The 16457-nt window shown below is 40.4% G+C and overlaps 1 protein-coding gene and 1 long non-coding RNA gene across 8 annotated transcripts in view; one reads left to right on the top strand and one right to left on the bottom strand.

Annotated features, from left to right (window-relative positions):
• Positions 1–16457, top strand: part of SLC1A2 (solute carrier family 1 member 2) — an 84482-nt gene that overhangs the window by 31698 nt on the left and 36327 nt on the right. The gene's annotated exons all lie outside the window — the stretch shown is intronic.
• LOC107053464 overlaps positions 1–16457 on the bottom strand; it is a 41022-nt gene that overhangs the window by 12395 nt on the left and 12170 nt on the right. The window contains exons 3-4 of the long non-coding RNA XR_005860416.2: positions 14847–14957; positions 443–611 (exon numbers count right to left, since the gene is read on the bottom strand). This is a non-coding gene — a long non-coding RNA (uncharacterized LOC107053464). The remainder of the gene's footprint in view (positions 1–442; positions 612–14846; positions 14958–16457) is intronic.

Genomic DNA, 16457 nt, shown 5'->3' with positions numbered 1-16457 from the left:
GGCAGTGATCCAAATACTGTGCCCAAAGAGAGGGCTAAAAGAAAGTGTTAATGGGATAGGGGATACTTAGAAGAATGGATGATCATGGTCTAATTTCTATTGGTGGTATACATTCTAAAGAATAAAATCACAGAATCATAGAATATCTCAAGTTGGAAGGGACCCATAAGGATAATTGAGTTTAACTCTGGGCTCCGCACAGGACCTCCCAAAAATCAGACCCTATGTCTGAGCGCACTGTCCAGATTCTTCTTGAGCTCCAGTAGTCTGGGGCCATGACCACTGCCCTGAGGAGCCTGTCCCAGTGCCTGACCACCCTCACAGTGATGAACTTTTTCCCAATATCCAATCTGACCTTCCCCTGAGTAAGCTTTTAATTCAAAAGACACTTGAAGCTCTGTGTTTAAGGTGACCTGCAGTGGCGCTTTTGTTCCACATTTACCTTGTGCTTAGATGAAGATCTTGGTTTGCAGTGCCTTTCCTCCTCAAGTGACGCTCACCTCAATGAGAACAGCCTGTGACAAGACTTGCTGCTTGTCTCTGGAAATAGCTTAGAGAAGGCTCAGTCCACAGGGCATGTAGAGTGGAAAATGGTGAAAGATGTTGGGTTCCTGTTGAAGACAAATGTGCTCTGGACTTAATGTCTTTCTACACAAACATTAGCCTCTGCTATTTAACAATTGTTTTTTCTTATTTGTGTTGTGGTAAGTTCAGTTCACTGGTACAATCTCCCACATTAGTGTACCAGTTACGCAAAATGGTCATTAACGTACTAACCAAAAGGGGGCTGTCTGCTGTCAGTTTTCTTTTTCCAGCTACAGCAGCTGCTTCCTTTTGTGCTAAACGTTGCGTGCTTTCACTTTTACTCCAAAGTCTACTGAAAGCAGAGAGAAAGTGGCATTATTCATGTATGTATTTGCATCCTGCACTGAAGTTCTGTAAACTGCTTAAACACTTGCACTGTGTGAAAGCCAGAACTGCCAACAGGATCAGAGGGCAGAGGCAGGGGCAAAGAAATCAACGAAAGATTGTTTCCCCCAAGACAGGATATCTCATGTAGACCTCTGCTGTACTCATAGAAAAAAAACAAAGCTCAAGGTATCTTCATGCAAACTGTAGTAATCCTGGAACACCAAACAGTGAACACCAAAATATTCCCTTTGCTCACAGTTCTGAGAAAATAATAGAAGGAAAAATGTGTAGCTTACAACTCCTTTAATTTTAGGAAGCCTATTTATTGCTGTATCTGTGTAAGTCCATGTTGGATGTCAGCCCATAGAAGGAGTGGTTCTGGGAAAACTGTAATAAATACTCTGTGGGGTGTTTTTTGAGTACTCTAGCAACCTTGCTAAATCCTTCCTTTTAATGAAGGGTAATTGGTCTGTGTCCTTACGATGTATGCTTGTCCTTTATCAGTTTGTGTCCTGTCAGTAATAAGCAGGGGGAAGGACATAAAGCAATGATGGCACATCATTAGCTGGCAGAAGATGGGCTGAACACACTGTGTCCACTTTGAGAAAATTTTTAGCAGCACACAGGTCAGGTACAATTGTCTTCAACAGTCCCAAAGTCTGTAAAGCCTTTGAAATATTTCACACGTGTCTACTGGGTGACTGATGGATATCAACTATGTAGTTTTAGCTTTTCAAAACTGTGGTAACATTCTGTAGAATTTTCCCAACCCGCTCCTTCTTTTAGGCCATATGAAGATAAATCCTAATTGAATGTAAAAACAAGCCTGGGCTTAACATATTTCTTCACTAGAAAAATATCATGTTAACAAAGCAAATGAACTTCCCTTACAATGTGTGTGAAAGTGGATTGGCTGCTGTTGCAGGTGTGCATTTCATCATCCCAGACAATCTGTACCACACTTCCTGCAAGTGCGGTAACAAGCCAGACTGTCTTCAACTGAAGTGATGCGTAAGAAGAGGAAGAGCAGTTAGCATCATGGGTTTTTCTTTTTCTTGGTATAGAAAATACAGGAAACTGTGTAACAAGCTGTGGCACGAGCCCTAAGAATTACTGCCTTATGAAGGGTCTTGGAGCAGGCGATGTAACTTAGGAACAGTTTGGACTCCCAAGTTCTGCCTGATTCAAATAATGCCAAAATAGTCAAGGGCAGGAAAATTCATGCTTCCATTCTACATAACTTTGGGATGCAGTAGCTCAGGTTGTTTGAGAGTTTAGGTAGAAGGAAGCTGAGGGATGTTTGCTGAACCTGTGTGCTGCGAAGAAGCTTTCTCAAGGCTTGGCAAGAGATTCCTGTTGCTCCCAAGTCCATCTTCTGGAACCTGGAAACATGAAAGCACTCAAAAGCAAAGAATGGCAGAGTGGGATGGTCATTCCTGGAGCAGAGCTAGAGCTTTGTTTTCCCAGATAAGTTCAAGGCTGTGTTTAGACTGTACAGTGTTATAGCATCTCACTGGGACGCAAACCATTGAGTCCAAAAAAATGTATTAGCTAATGAACTTTTTGCATGATGAGGTGATGAGCAAGATGCAAGTATCTACAGAGATAACAGGGTTAGTTATGGAGAGAGGAAGGCGTTTTCTTCCTTAATATATTTCCAAGCCAGGAATATTTATTCTATTTCTCCGAGTAGTTTTTGCTTTAAAATGTATTCACAAGAAGTTGCCTGGATCTGAATGGGTGTAGCATTGCCAGGCCTTCAACAATTTTGAAGATGGCTATGTTGCCTTATGGAACCTCTGAGCAGTCCCCTAGCAGAACTGAGCTTGGTCCATCCTTGTCTGGCACAGGGCTGGTGTGAGCCCCAGCATATCCTGGAGAGACCCAGGGGGCCCTTGTCCTGCACCCAAAGAGAGATGAGGGAGAGCCGGGGGCATCAACAGGGCTGTGTCAGTACAGAGGAGGCTGAGGTACTGTGGCAGTTGTGGTTAGCGGGGTGGGTTGTTGGCAGCCATCCTGTGGCTTATGACTTTCCACCATTAGTGCCATCAGTACTACAGGACTCCTGCGCAGCAGATAGTTGTGCTTCATGCCTCTAGAGATGAATAGCAAAAGGAGCAGAGAAACATTTTTTAGACAAAAATACGTATCTAAAATGCAAACACCCTATGCTTATATTGAAAGGTGGGATCTCGTACATGAATGTAACAGCATCAGGCCCTGTTTTGTAACTTTTTTTTTGTAACTTTGCCCTCTGATCACATGCCTCCCCAATTTTTTTGACTGAAATAGGTGTTCATCCTTACTATTCACATTTTGCATTTATTTTTCAGCACAAGTGAAGAGTAATTATATTTTCTTGTCTAACACCTATGCTTCCTGTTATAAAAAAAATCAGTTGCACAACACCTGTGAGTCATTATTTGCCCTGCTAATAAATGTTCAAACAAGGCATTATTGAAATGCATGGAAAATATTAAGAGTATAAAAATCTATTGTGTCAGTCTTCGCCATGAAAGTGGTCAAATTACTAAAACCGGGAGACAGAGGCAAAAATGCAGAGGCCATTAATTATCACCCTCACTTACTGCAATCTTCCTGCAGAACCAGGTTTGTGAGAGGCCAGGCCTGTCAGGCAGCTCCTACTGGAATGACACCACAGCGTGATGTACTGCCCGAGCCCCTGCCTGGCTCTGTGGGTCTGGGTTAGCACGCACACCGTAGTCTGGCAGCAAAATGGGATGTTGAGGAGGATCAAGGGGCATACCTTCACCGGAAACCATATTTTCTGACTACATGAGTGGCCACTTCATATCGGTCTTCTTTCCTCTGAAACAGAGTCCTTGCACTGTTTACTTTACAAGCAAGAATTGTTTCCTCCTGCACAGCTGAAAACATCAATTTTTTCATTAGATATTTTAAGCTTCAGTTGCTTGAGAGTTTAAAACAGAATAAGGTAGATGGCAGAACTGGAGTAAATTTAAGCTTGAAATAAAGGGAGTTGTATTATAACATGATTTAATAATCACCTAACGATTAAAGTCCACAATCCAACAAAAATAGAGGAAGTTCTGAGCATTCCCAAATTCATATTTGTCTGATCCAAAATTCACTGCCATCCTAGGAAGGATGGTGATTTTGGTAATTACTTTGAAGCAAACTCTATGATTCTGATGAATCTACTGCTTTCTACTTGCTCATCATGTACGATGTTGGGCCGGAGGACTGCTGTAAATGTCCCTGAGGATGCAGTCACACTGTGACTGGTGTTGTGTGCTCAGCAGGAGACAATTGCTTGGGTAATGACCTTGTGTCCTCCGGCTGGGAAATGTGGTGACATTTAGACTATACTGACAGCAATAAGAGAGCATGAAGAGCAGAAAAAGTTGAGTTCAGTATTTCAAGAATGACAAGACTAGAAAAGACAGACTTACCGAATTGTGTTATGATAAATACAGCAGTGAAAACCCATAGTTTTAAGTAACCAGAAAGTAGCAAGTTTAGCGTGAGAAGAATGAGAAAAATAGAAAATATAAGGTAAATTCAAGTGATGTCTTGATTCCTGATAAAAGATGCACAGGTGCATAATCACAAATTTTTCATTCCTTTGTTTTTAAAGTATTTCAGTGGTACAAACTTTTGCCCTTTGATTGGTGATACCTGCTAATCCATCAGGAAGAAAAGTACTAAAGAGTAAACTGACTCATAGGTACTGCAAGATGTGTGGAAAGGGCAGGAGAATTTTGAAGAGCATTTGAACAGAGTGCTTCCTCAGTTAGCTTTGCTGAGCAAAAGTGTCAGATTTCCTTGCTTAGGTTTGTACTTAGCAGAAGGTTAGCAGTTAAACTCACCTGTGCTGTGTTGTTTGTGGTGACATAGAGCTAAATCGTTACCCGTGTGGATGTTTAATACAGATTTCTTCATTTCTTTGAAAGCAAAGCACACATGCTGTAAAGCGCTACAAAACTCAGCATCGTAGCTGCAGCATATGAAGTTGGTCTGAATCTATTTGCAAATTCACCTCCCCTGAGCGTTATCTTGCCCTAGAATCTGGGCACAGCCACAACATTTCCTAATCCACCGTATTTTCAGTGTGTCCACCATGCCTGTTTCCCCACTTCACAGCTTTTGACAGTACAGGCTTTGTTGATGAGCACTAAGCTGTAAATATAAATGAAGAAAGTGCTGCTGGCTCTCACTGAGGACACCGTGGCATGCGGTCTTGGCAGCCTGAACTTAGGTTGGGGTGTCCAGGCTCAAAAGCTCTGTGCCAAGCTGGAGCTCCGCTAACAGCACTGCTGCAGCAGTGAGCTATTAGCGGAAGCTCCCTCCACTACTACAGTGTTAAAGCAACAATGTAGAAATGCATTAAATAAAAGCAATGCATAAATAAAAGCCTCCGTAGTCCTAAAAGTCAGAAGTGCCTAGGTGGTTTGCATGTAATGAGAAAAATGTTGGGATCATTTAAAGTAGTATTGGTTTCAAAGTCTCTGAGTATACAGAAGGCTAATATTTAGTCATTTAAAATAAAATGAAATGTGTACAGTCAAAAATGTGTGTTTCCCATGGTCACTATTTAGACAGTGGTTGCTTTTAGCTTGCAGTTCTGTTGTAAGCCTTTTGTTAGAAGAAATAGCCTAGTAAATTGTAGGGTCATATTTTTCTGTGGTTTGTTGGTTAGCACTCAGTTCAATAGCCCACATAAACACATGCTTCACTGTAAGGACTTGTATAAGAGCTGCTGAGTTAACACATGGTCGTGTCCCAGGAGATGACTATGGTTAGATTAAAAGGGCAGAAAATGGTGTTTGGGTGTGACATGTGCTGTTGGTGAGCCTCAGGTTCTGTGCATTTACTCTGACTCTGGTCCGGGAACAGGCTGGGCATTACACCGAGGGCTTTAATGCCTCACACGGTTTTATTAGCCCTTTTCAAACTCACTTAAGGACATCCATTGCTTAGATGGTTAGTGGTGTGGGCAGTTTTTATTTCTTGGCAATAACTTCTCCTAAAAGTAAATGAGATTTTCCATAACTCCAACTTTTGGTAAACGTTCAAGTGATTTTAGTAGAAATCTCTGCAAAAACAGTGTACAAGCCTTAGGGTTTTGCTTTGACATTTTATTCCTTAAACTACATTGCCCTACAGTATGTTGTAGTTTTGTTGGACATTGTATGCTATGGAATTTGCCATGGTAAACATATCCCCATAATAAATGGGGCTGGAGATTAAGATCATTCTGTAATGCATGATTTGAGATGTAGCTGAGCATGCTTCAAGCTAAAACTCTGCTCAAGCTTTCTGTGTGTACAACATGTTCTGCTTAGGTTACGAATACTATCTCAGGCTTAGTCTCTTAATAGATCTTGACTGATAAGGAAGAAAGGAAATAGCACTCATGATGTGTGCTTGGACTTTCTTTTCCTAACTTTGTACTGAAGGAGTCTGATAGCTTATGTGGAGATGGCACTTGCAATCTCCAACCTACAGACTGATGACTTCCAAGATGATACTTTGGAAATTGCTATGCTGCATGCTCATCTTGCTGCCATGTCCTGGGCATGCAGGGCTCAGCACTGTCAGGGACTTGAAACTCTGGGCCCTCAAATTTGACCTCCTTCATATTAAAAACCACTAGGGTGAGGACTACAGAATAATTTGGTAAACCTTTTTAGATTTCCCCTAAGAACTTTTAAAAAATCCAAGTTTTGGTTACAGAAGTCAGCCAAGATTAGGAAATCCACCCTAGTTTTCACAGAAGCTGTTCTGTCCTCATGCAGTGACAGTAGTTGTGTTCTGTGGAAAGCTGGCCGTTGCATCTTGCTGTAGAGCCTCAGAACTTTAGCACACGTACAGACCTGTTTTCAACACACCCATAGTGGCTGTGCCTCTCCATCCCAAAGAGAGGCATCTCCCCATGAAGGCGTGCTAGGCTCAGCTGGAATAGTTCAGCTGAGGCTACCCACAGTGCTGTACTACAGTCCAGTAGACAATACCAAATCAACAGCAAAAATAAAACGTTCAAGAAAACATCTTGTTAAGACAGAAACTCAGGGAATGCCAAAAATAACCTTGTTATTGCCAATGCTGAAATTCTCTCAACTCTTTTACATCTGTAAAATGAGTGTACGCAGACTTTGGGGAGACAAAGGCAGTTCAGTCTTGTGCACTGCCCCTGAACTGGATCCTTTGGCAGAGAGCCACATGTTCCGAGGGCATCACATACATAACATATAAGAGAAAACAACCCTATCATCCATGGTCATCCATCTTTAGGTCTATAATCCCAAAATACATGCTTCTTTCTGAAAGCATGAGCTTCCATCTTAAACACTGCATTTTTCTGGGCACAGCTTACAATATCCTAGCAGACATGCTGATAAGGGAAGAGAGTATAAACAGATCACCTGAACAACCTCTTTAGCTGAATGTCCACTCCATTTCATACAGTTATTTGAATCAAATTCCTAGTCTGTACGAATAGGAAACTCTCCCCATCTTTCCCAAAACTACAGCTGCAATGTGTTTGCTACTCTTTGATTTGTTTTGAAGGTACAGTATGAAAAGGAGGCTCCAAACCCCAATTTATTTATAAAGGCACATGAGGCAATAAAGAAGATGCTTTACAGTGGGTCAAAATTATTGCTGCATTTCAGAATTTACTCTGTAAAAGGCCTTTGCCGTTCCAGCAGATGGCATGCACTCATCAAAGCTTGCCCTGTGTGATCATAAATACTGCTCCAAGCAACAGCTGTCAGAAAGGATAAGACAGCTCATGCTGAGCTTGAGGAGCTAAAATAATTTGTCACGAGAGATTCTCTTATGCTATACTTGATTTCTGTAATCTCTTTAACATACTACAGGAAGTTAGTGTGTCTTCAAAACTAAGTTTCTTTGCTTTTTCAGGGCTCAGCCCAAGTCGTTTTTTCTTCAGACTGTTCTCAGTAAAAAAACATGAGCAGACTTTGGCCAAAGTAATTCTGCCAGAGCAATAGCTGTGATTGAAGCAATCTGAATATCTGGCTATAATCAAAGCGTATTGGCACTAAAGAAAAAGTAAGAACTCTGGAAAAATAATTACAAAATGAGTAACAGAGAAGAATGACTCGAAGTTTCTTGAACAGGATGCATTTTAAGCAAGGATGTGCCATATGCGGAGAGAAAAAACTTAATACGTCTTTTGTTAAGAACAAATCAAAACAACATAAACATTCTGTTTGTGAAATGAATAAATACATTGTGCCAGTGAACAAATATTATCTTATACTAAAAGACTTCCACACTGGAGTAGAAGTTTTTGTCACTCAGAGTGTGCAATGGTAAATCAGTTTACGGTTCTTTAGAATTTCCTTTAAGAACTCTACGAGAACAGCAAAGAAACACCATTATCTACAGCAGCAGCAGAATTAACATCTGTTAGGAGCAAACTGGGGCTTTTTGAGTTTCCATATACTAATCCAAGCTCTGACATTTTCTGCATAGACATTCAACTGTTTTCCTGTAGTCTCCTTAGTGGTTGCTCTTTGTGCAGTTTCTGACACTATCCACGATACTTTCTGGAAGAGAGATTTCCCACACAGGAAGCACTGAGAAATATTTTAGAACAGAATTAGTGCTGGGTTCAGTGTTATGTGCTGGCCCACTGACAAGCATCTCATGGAAGAGAATGCATTTTTTTGTGTTGGCTTCTTTTTATTAAGTTTATCTGAAGTCTAGTCAATCTTGAATCTATTTATGTCTTCTGCAGCATTCAGAGGAAAATGCTGAAAATGTGGAAGGTCAGCTCTCTCAGACTTTAGCCACTGCAAGTCAGAGAGAAGCTTTTATTTTTATTTTTTCCAACTTCATTTTTCCTTTTTTTTTTTTTTTTTTTCTGGTTAAACGTGCATAGTAAACTTAGCACTTTTCAGTTCTTGGAATGCTTTGTATAGCTTCTAGACCATACTGGAAAAGAAAGGTAAGGCTTTGGGAAGAGAAGTTATTTGTTTGAAGGTTAAAGCAAAGCACAAAGTTAATAAGACTGCTAATACATCTGGTTGGTACTTCCTTGCTGCTGTCAAAGATATAGGGAACTTTCAAAGCAGATACCAAAAGCAATATTTTTCCTTGTTTTTTGTTAATAACTAGTTAATATATACATCTGATAAGAAAAGAAAATAAGCAATTAAGATGGGATCTTTACAACAGATCCCTAATAGTGTCTAAATGAATGCTAGTAATTGTGTTCAGATGTAGTTTAAGCTTATCTAGTGGTGGAGTTGTGATGCACTCATTCAGCCATGGAAGTTTATCTGCCCACTAAGTACTTGCTCTGTGCAGTGATGTGGTCCAAAATCACTGGCAGTTTTTTACAATCTTGTGAGAGCTTACCTGAGGAAAAACTGTTTCAAGAGCCATCACTCAAGAAATAAATCCATAGGAAGAACCTGGAGCTTGCATTTAGTTTCCTGTCATTGTGACAAGATTAATTCATACTGTCTCAATTGGAGCTCCTTGTTCAGTCTGCGTTTCTGTGAACAACGCTGGATTATGTCTATAAAAAACCCCAACACTTCACTCTGTGTTGTCCCAGCCAGCATGCCTAGGAGCTGCTACATTTCTGATCTTTGCCCAATCTAACTGGTTTAATAATCTTTCCCCGGTGCTCTTGAGAGCACTATGTTAATCCCCAGTCGTTTCATAGCCTTTTTCTTTGTGTTACCTGGCGCACCCCAGGTAGAAGCAAATGCAAGATCATGATTTTACTTGTCTCTGAGTTTCTGAGAATGTAAGTAGATAATTTTTACACAAAGCACATTATTATATCCTTTGCCGTAATAATAATATGATTCATCTTTAATTCTATTACTCTTCATCTCAGTCTCAGTACATAATTCTGAGGTAATGAAGCATGCAAGGCGGTGTTCCCAGGTTGCTACACTACTGTAAAGCCCCATCAGAAATTTGGCAGTTAAAAAAGTATTCCAGAAGTTCATCATTACAGTAATAAATGATTATATTTACAATGGTTATTGTGTGTTTTAGAATTCTTTTTTTTTTTTCACTTTAGACTGGGTGATAGATAGACTATGATCCCTGTATATGGAAATGCACCTTGTTTACTCCAGACAAGATGCAAGCCCAGCAGCTGTCCTTCCACAGAGAACTGATAGTCCCTTTAAGGTGTGAAACTTTGAAGTTTATTCTATCTTTACTGTGTTGTAGTAGGATTTGATTTTGTTGATTAGGCCTGAGATTCAGAATCAGGAAAGCAGAGATAGTAAATGGATAGTGCCAAAGTTTCACATAAGCATGTCAGCACCACATTTAAAGACTTGTAAGAAAAAGAGTCCTTAGCTGCATCTTCACTTGATGTGAATCAGAGGACCTAGCAAATAGGAAGAATCATGAAAACTTTGGCTGATAAAATGTGAAATATATTACAAACTCTGTCTTCTTAAAACCTACAGCTAATCTCTATTAAGGGCATATTATTTCACTCTCGAGATACTCACAAGAAGAGCATGGAGTCTTTCCTCATTTGCTCCACTTTGTAGACTGGTCATCGCATGCAGACGCAATAGGCACTTGTGCAATAGGCACACTGGTAGTTCTGCAATGAGGGGATTTCCCATAAATTTACTTTTGCTTTAGTAAAGTGCTGCAGATCTTCCTTGCCCAGGACTGTGGAAGCTCTCTGGATCCTGTCTCTATGAGGTCTGGAAAAGCACATTCCCCATTTTCTTGGGAACTGGAACTCAACCTCTTTCTGTCAGGCTTTGTCATGCTACTAAATTATAAAATTAGTTAATTTGCTGACGTGTACATATACAGCCACTCTCACTGAGGTGTTAAAACCAGGTTTTCATGTATGAGACACCCCAAGAAGCGATGGCTGCTTGTAGTGCCCCAGCTGTGTGCTGATGTAGCTCCTTTTCCCTATCACAACAAAAAACACACAGGTGTCATCTCAATTTCTTTCTCCCTCAACTACCTGGAATTTCCAAAAGTAAAACAAAAATCAGGATTTCACTTGCCTTTGTGTTTCTAGGTCTTCACTCACATTGCTAGGTGTAAAATACAATCATCTTCATTCTAACAAAACCAGCATGATTCAATATTGATCTGCTGATTTCATGTGGTTTGTGGCACAGGGTTCCATGAGAAATGAACCTTAGTTCACAACCTCTCTGTAGGGACTCATTTACTTTTCCATAATATGTCACAAAGTACTATGTACGTATATTAGTCAATCAAATATTAAGCAAAAGAAGAAGAAAATCTCAGCCCCTCAGTGGTATTTGTGGAAAGATGTGCATAAACGGGTAAAACAGGACCATGTGATTTTTAAAAAATGATCACCTTATACTTCATTTTCTTTCCTTCTGCTTTCAAACGGCCCCTGAACGACACTTTCCCCACCGTACAATTAAGCTTCCTGAGCCACATTCAGAAGCTGGAGAAACTGCTGAAGGTAGCATTTAGTCATTGGAAACTTTGTGCTACCTCCAATAGGGTTTTAAAAATGCAAACAAATTGAACCTATGTTCAAAGTTTGCAAATTCAGGTGGATCGTGAAGATTCTTTTTCCTAAATGACCTCAAAGAACAATATTTTAAAACATCAGAAGGCAGTGATGCATGTTACTGCAAACTAATTTGGAGAGCAGTAGTGTTCGCTTAGGCCTGTGAGGATGCCTCTAGTCAGCTATTTAGATCTGATTATGTTAAACTTGGAGAATGTACTAAATGCTAACTTGGCAGAAATAACATAGTTGTAAAAGGATTCAGGGAGAAAACTCTTTCTCCTGCTGCAAAAAGCAAGTCATGCTGCAGGGTGTTGCTTATATCAGTCTCTAGGTCAAACCAGACTTCACGGTCAATGACAATCTCCACTCAGAATTCGTTAGTGTCCTGCAAATAACAAGGAAAACCCTACATAACACAGTTAAAATTGAATAGAAGAGCTTAGTGAAAGGCTTAAAATAAACCCTTCATTAACACAGACTAAGCATTCCTTGAGTAGTTGTGTGTTTTTGCATGAGAGCTTACCATGAAACTAGAAGGAGGTTGGTGCTCAGGCCATGCTTCACAAGTGTTGCAGCAGACAACCTAGACTCCTGGCATCCAACAAATGAAATCCCTCTTGCCTTAGTGATATTATCCATAAGTTTTTCTAGTCACTCATCGTTCATCTAACAGCCATAGCAGACTCTTTCCTGCAGGGTCAGGTGATGACTGAGGTGGAACAGATCTGTCGGTCACAAACAGAGCACATGCCCCAGAATCACTGGAGTTACACTAATTCTCCTGTATTCCAAGGAAGAGATACAACCCTATGCCAAACATTACTGCTAACAAATTTCATTTAGGGTAGATTAAGCTCTCGCTTACTCCCATGCAATTCCACTGGGTACTAGGATGAGCTCAGAGAGTGAGTACTCCTCAAAATTACTATACCCCAAACTTCATAATACCATTTTTGTCATGACTTTTTGGTGACAACCTTTGCAACACCTGTCTCAACATTAGATAATTGAGCTTTTTATTTTGAGGTCAAGCAAACCTTTTTACCTTAAACCTTAAAACGCCCATTTCTTCCAGGAACACCTGAGCAAGTGCTAACATTTATGTTTGCTGCTTACTCATTACTTAGAATAGAGCCATGCTTGGTTTGACAGCAAACATCCAGCTCAAGAGATGTTCCCAGAACTTTCAAAGTGGCTGCTATGTCCAGAGCTGTTTTCTCAAGAATAGCTCTAACTGCCCAGATGGAAGCAATTACCACAAAAGATAAACCAGTGCTTTATTCCTGGCATTCCAGGGAAAGAGTGCTGTTCCTGTTACTAAAGATATTACTAGAAACCTGAGTTACTCTACTGTGTAAAGCTTAATATACTCCCACAAGTTATCTTGCCAAGTCTCAAACAATTGATTATCGTCATTTGATTGTCTTGCTCTAAAATAGCCATTTATTATACTAACAAGGGCCTCTGGTCTAAGCAGCTCACCATCCCCCAAAACCAAAAAGCAAAAAATTCAAATTAACCAAAGCAGACTTTTATACTGAGAATTACTTGCTTGATTAATTGGCACAGCTGGAATACCTTATGCAGACTAAACACTGTCACTGCTAATTTGCCCTGTCCTCAGCATCTGTTTTTGTTAGCCTCATTACGATCTTTGCCTGCATTTTTCATTTAAATCACAGATTATTCTTTCCTTCTGGTCTCTGCTTTAGGTTGATGTCAAATGGGGTATGTGTTCCAATGACTGATTGGAATTTAAAGGGTATTGTCACTTCAGTGCTATGTGAATTGCTAACCCCTAACTTTTGTGAGGAAATGAGTTTATATTTTGTAACAAAGTGCGAAAAGCAAATGATCTTTTCATCCCCTTATACATAGAGCCTTCAATGGGAATGTGAGGAAGAAAGGAGTGAAAATGAAATATACCAGCAGACTTTCCCAGAGGAAGGTAAAATAAAGCCTAAGAAAAATATTTGAAGGAAGTAGGACTGAAAACCATAGAGGCCCTGAAGTTTTAATGAATTGTTTTCCTACTTTTTTACACAATTATGCCTAATAACCAGAAGGTCAAACAAACAACAGCTTAAAAATTGCAGAGAAATAGAAGAGCACTGTAACAGGCAAAATTAACACCAAACATTTAGGAAATCTGAAATCAAATGCTTTTGGACAGATTTTGTTCTTGTGCAGACTGTGGGGATGAGGGACACTGGAAAGAACAAACAGCTAACCTGCTTGCTCAGGAAAGAGATTGCTTCCTTGCTTGAAGGGCGGGAATATTGCTGTTGAGTTCAGTTACTTGTTTCTGTTACTGCATGTGTGTGTTGCCCTGGCAGAACAGGTAAAAATACAGATTGTGTTCTCTTTGGGACATTTCTGTACCCATAAGGTGATTACAAATAATTATTTGTGGGCTTGGAGAAGTTCCTCTTCTAGGGGTAAGTGCTGCCACAGAAGGGAGAAGCACTGGTGAGCGGGGCTAGGCAGAAGGTCATACTTGGTGTTCAAAAGCCACTCTATGCATCTGGCTTGTGGTATGAGCTGTTTCACATGGCTACACGTTTTCCAGTATTTGCTTTATGTTTTTACAAGTCCCATCAGTGTTTTCCAGTGCCTGGAGTTGGCAGAAAACACTCTCTTTAATTTGAAGGCCTCAGTTTCTACAGTTCTCTGTGGGCCAATTCCACAGCTTAGCTGTTTGGCTGCTTATCGTTAGGACATATGAAAATAATGAGCAGAGTTAATTTGTATTGCAGCGTTCTAGCTTCAGTGACGTTAGACTAAAAGAGGCTTTGGTCTGATGTGTTTCACATGAGCATTCAGAATGCTTGGCTGGTTTGAATAGCCATGGAAGCTCCGTGCAGTGGAACAACAGCTTATTCAGCAAAGGTGATCATCAGCATGTTTGAAAGATCACATCTGCTGAAATGCATGGTGTGCTGTCTCATGATAACTGTGTACAGAGGTTCCATTAACATGCAGCTAGTTCACTGAATTCAACCTCAGGCTCAGTCCATAAGACCCAAGTGTATTTCCACGATTCAGAGGTCAAGCAGATTTTCATCACCTAGTAACTGGATAGAAAATTTCTGGAGCAAAACATTGATTTAGTCTTTGCTACACAAGAAGCTTGTCTAACCATTCACAGCAGAGTTTTATTTTGTTAGTGTCTTCCTTACCCAACCCCCAGCACCCTACAGCCTCCTCAAGAGCCTTGTCTTTTGTCTGGTGATAGAAATCTCAGTGCTAAGAGCAGTGCTAACAGTGCAGATGCCTAGATAATTGTTCGTTGTGGTCCCATTTTATATGTGATCATATCCACTTGTCAACACTTTTTGTAACACATCTGCACAGTTAACATTTTGTGTGTGTGTGTGTCTTAGGTCCTTTTCTTTGAAAACAATATAAAAAGACAGAAATTACATACCAGGCAGAAGTTCTGTTCTTGCTGGAGGTTTGCTTGCAACCTTGAAGAGCTGGAGGGTGCAAAACTCATTTTTTTGCACTTCAGAGAAAAACACACCGTGGTATGAAGTTCCTGGAAAAATAGAAATGCCTTTAAAGAACCTCGTGCTCTCATTTCCTTCTCTTCTCAGTGATACTTGGATACAAGAGTTTGCTGTAACATAGAAGCTCTGTGTTTTCAGAGAACCTCAAGCAGGGCTGGCTTGAGTGCACCTGGGATGTAATCCTGAGTGGCAGCTGCAGCTGCAGGCCCACCATCTCCACATCTCATGAGCCTTTGTTTGGATGCTGACCAGCCTCCAACAGCAAGGAGTGCAAGTGCCAGCAAATACCCAGATGTCACCTAGACAGCAGTGGGAACAGAAATAAGCCTTGGGTACAGGAGCGGAACCAGAGGCCTGCTTCTGCATTTGAGGGTTTTATGGGCAACAGTGGCAGGGAATGCTTTCTTCTGTTGTCTGTCAATTAGGGAAATGGTGTTTAGAGTAGCCTGCAGCAAGTATTTGTGAGGTAGCTTTTCTATGGACACTGTGAAGCTACACATGTGGGAAAGGAACAGTATCCAATCTGAAAAACCAGACTAAGCCTGGCCTGGAAAGATACGTGGCTTCAGCAGGGGCTTCTGCTTACTGACCCACTCCAGTTCTGCCTGTAATTTGCTACTGGATCTTCTAATATTTTCTTTTGAATGACTTTCAACTGCCCATATTTCAAAATTTTGGATGGGTATATAATCAGCCTTCGGTGAATATAGGTTTAAACAAGCGCTGCGCTTACATCCAGCATACAAGTGAGATTGGAAGTAGTCCCTAGTTGTAAAGTTTAGATCCCAGTCTCCATAGTTCCATGGCATGCTTCCACCTGTGCTTTCATGTCACTGTGACCCACGTGCATGAGCACTGCAGACGCTATTTCATTTTTCTTGCAGCACCTCAAATAACTGCACATTGTCCTCTAAGTCGTATTTATATCTGATAGTTGTGTTCACGAATTTTCAAGAAGGCATGCCACTCATTTGAGCTGTCAGAACATGCACAAATATTCTTATTTGCTATGCCACCATCAGAAGGATATTTTACCATTTTCAAATTTAAAAGGCACAAAATCTAAATCACAACAATTAGAAGTCTCCCATGTCTCTTAAAAAAGCCTATCACCTGATATATTTTTAACTGGCACTGCTTTCTTAACAACCAGATGTATTGGAAAGAAATACCATTCCACTTCCAGTGGGAACATCACAGAACTACTTTGGTAACTCTCAATCGAGAAACTTTACTAAGACAATGAACTGTGCTACGTATAATAAAGCATTGTTTTGCCTCCCTGGAGATGCTTTAGCTCACTGTTGTTTCTGTGGCTGTCATAGTGGTGTGCTCCAGACAGACTGATAGTGGGACAATATATCTTGATTTAAAAAGTGAGCATCCAAGTTTTGTCTGTCATATTTTTTTAGGTCTGTAAACCTCAATCTAATACTGTAGATGCAGATCTGTTTTCTTTTTTTTTTTTTTTCTCCTAAAGTCTTGTCCTAAACTGGCATACAGCCAGATCTCATAGTCTTCTTTTTTTT

This window comes from Gallus gallus, chromosome 5 (genome assembly GCF_016699485.2).
Source record: "Gallus gallus isolate bGalGal1 chromosome 5, bGalGal1.mat.broiler.GRCg7b, whole genome shotgun sequence".
In the NCBI taxonomy this organism is placed as follows: Eukaryota; Metazoa; Chordata; class Aves; order Galliformes; family Phasianidae; genus Gallus; species Gallus gallus.
This window is presented reverse-complemented; position numbering and strand designations above follow the sequence as displayed.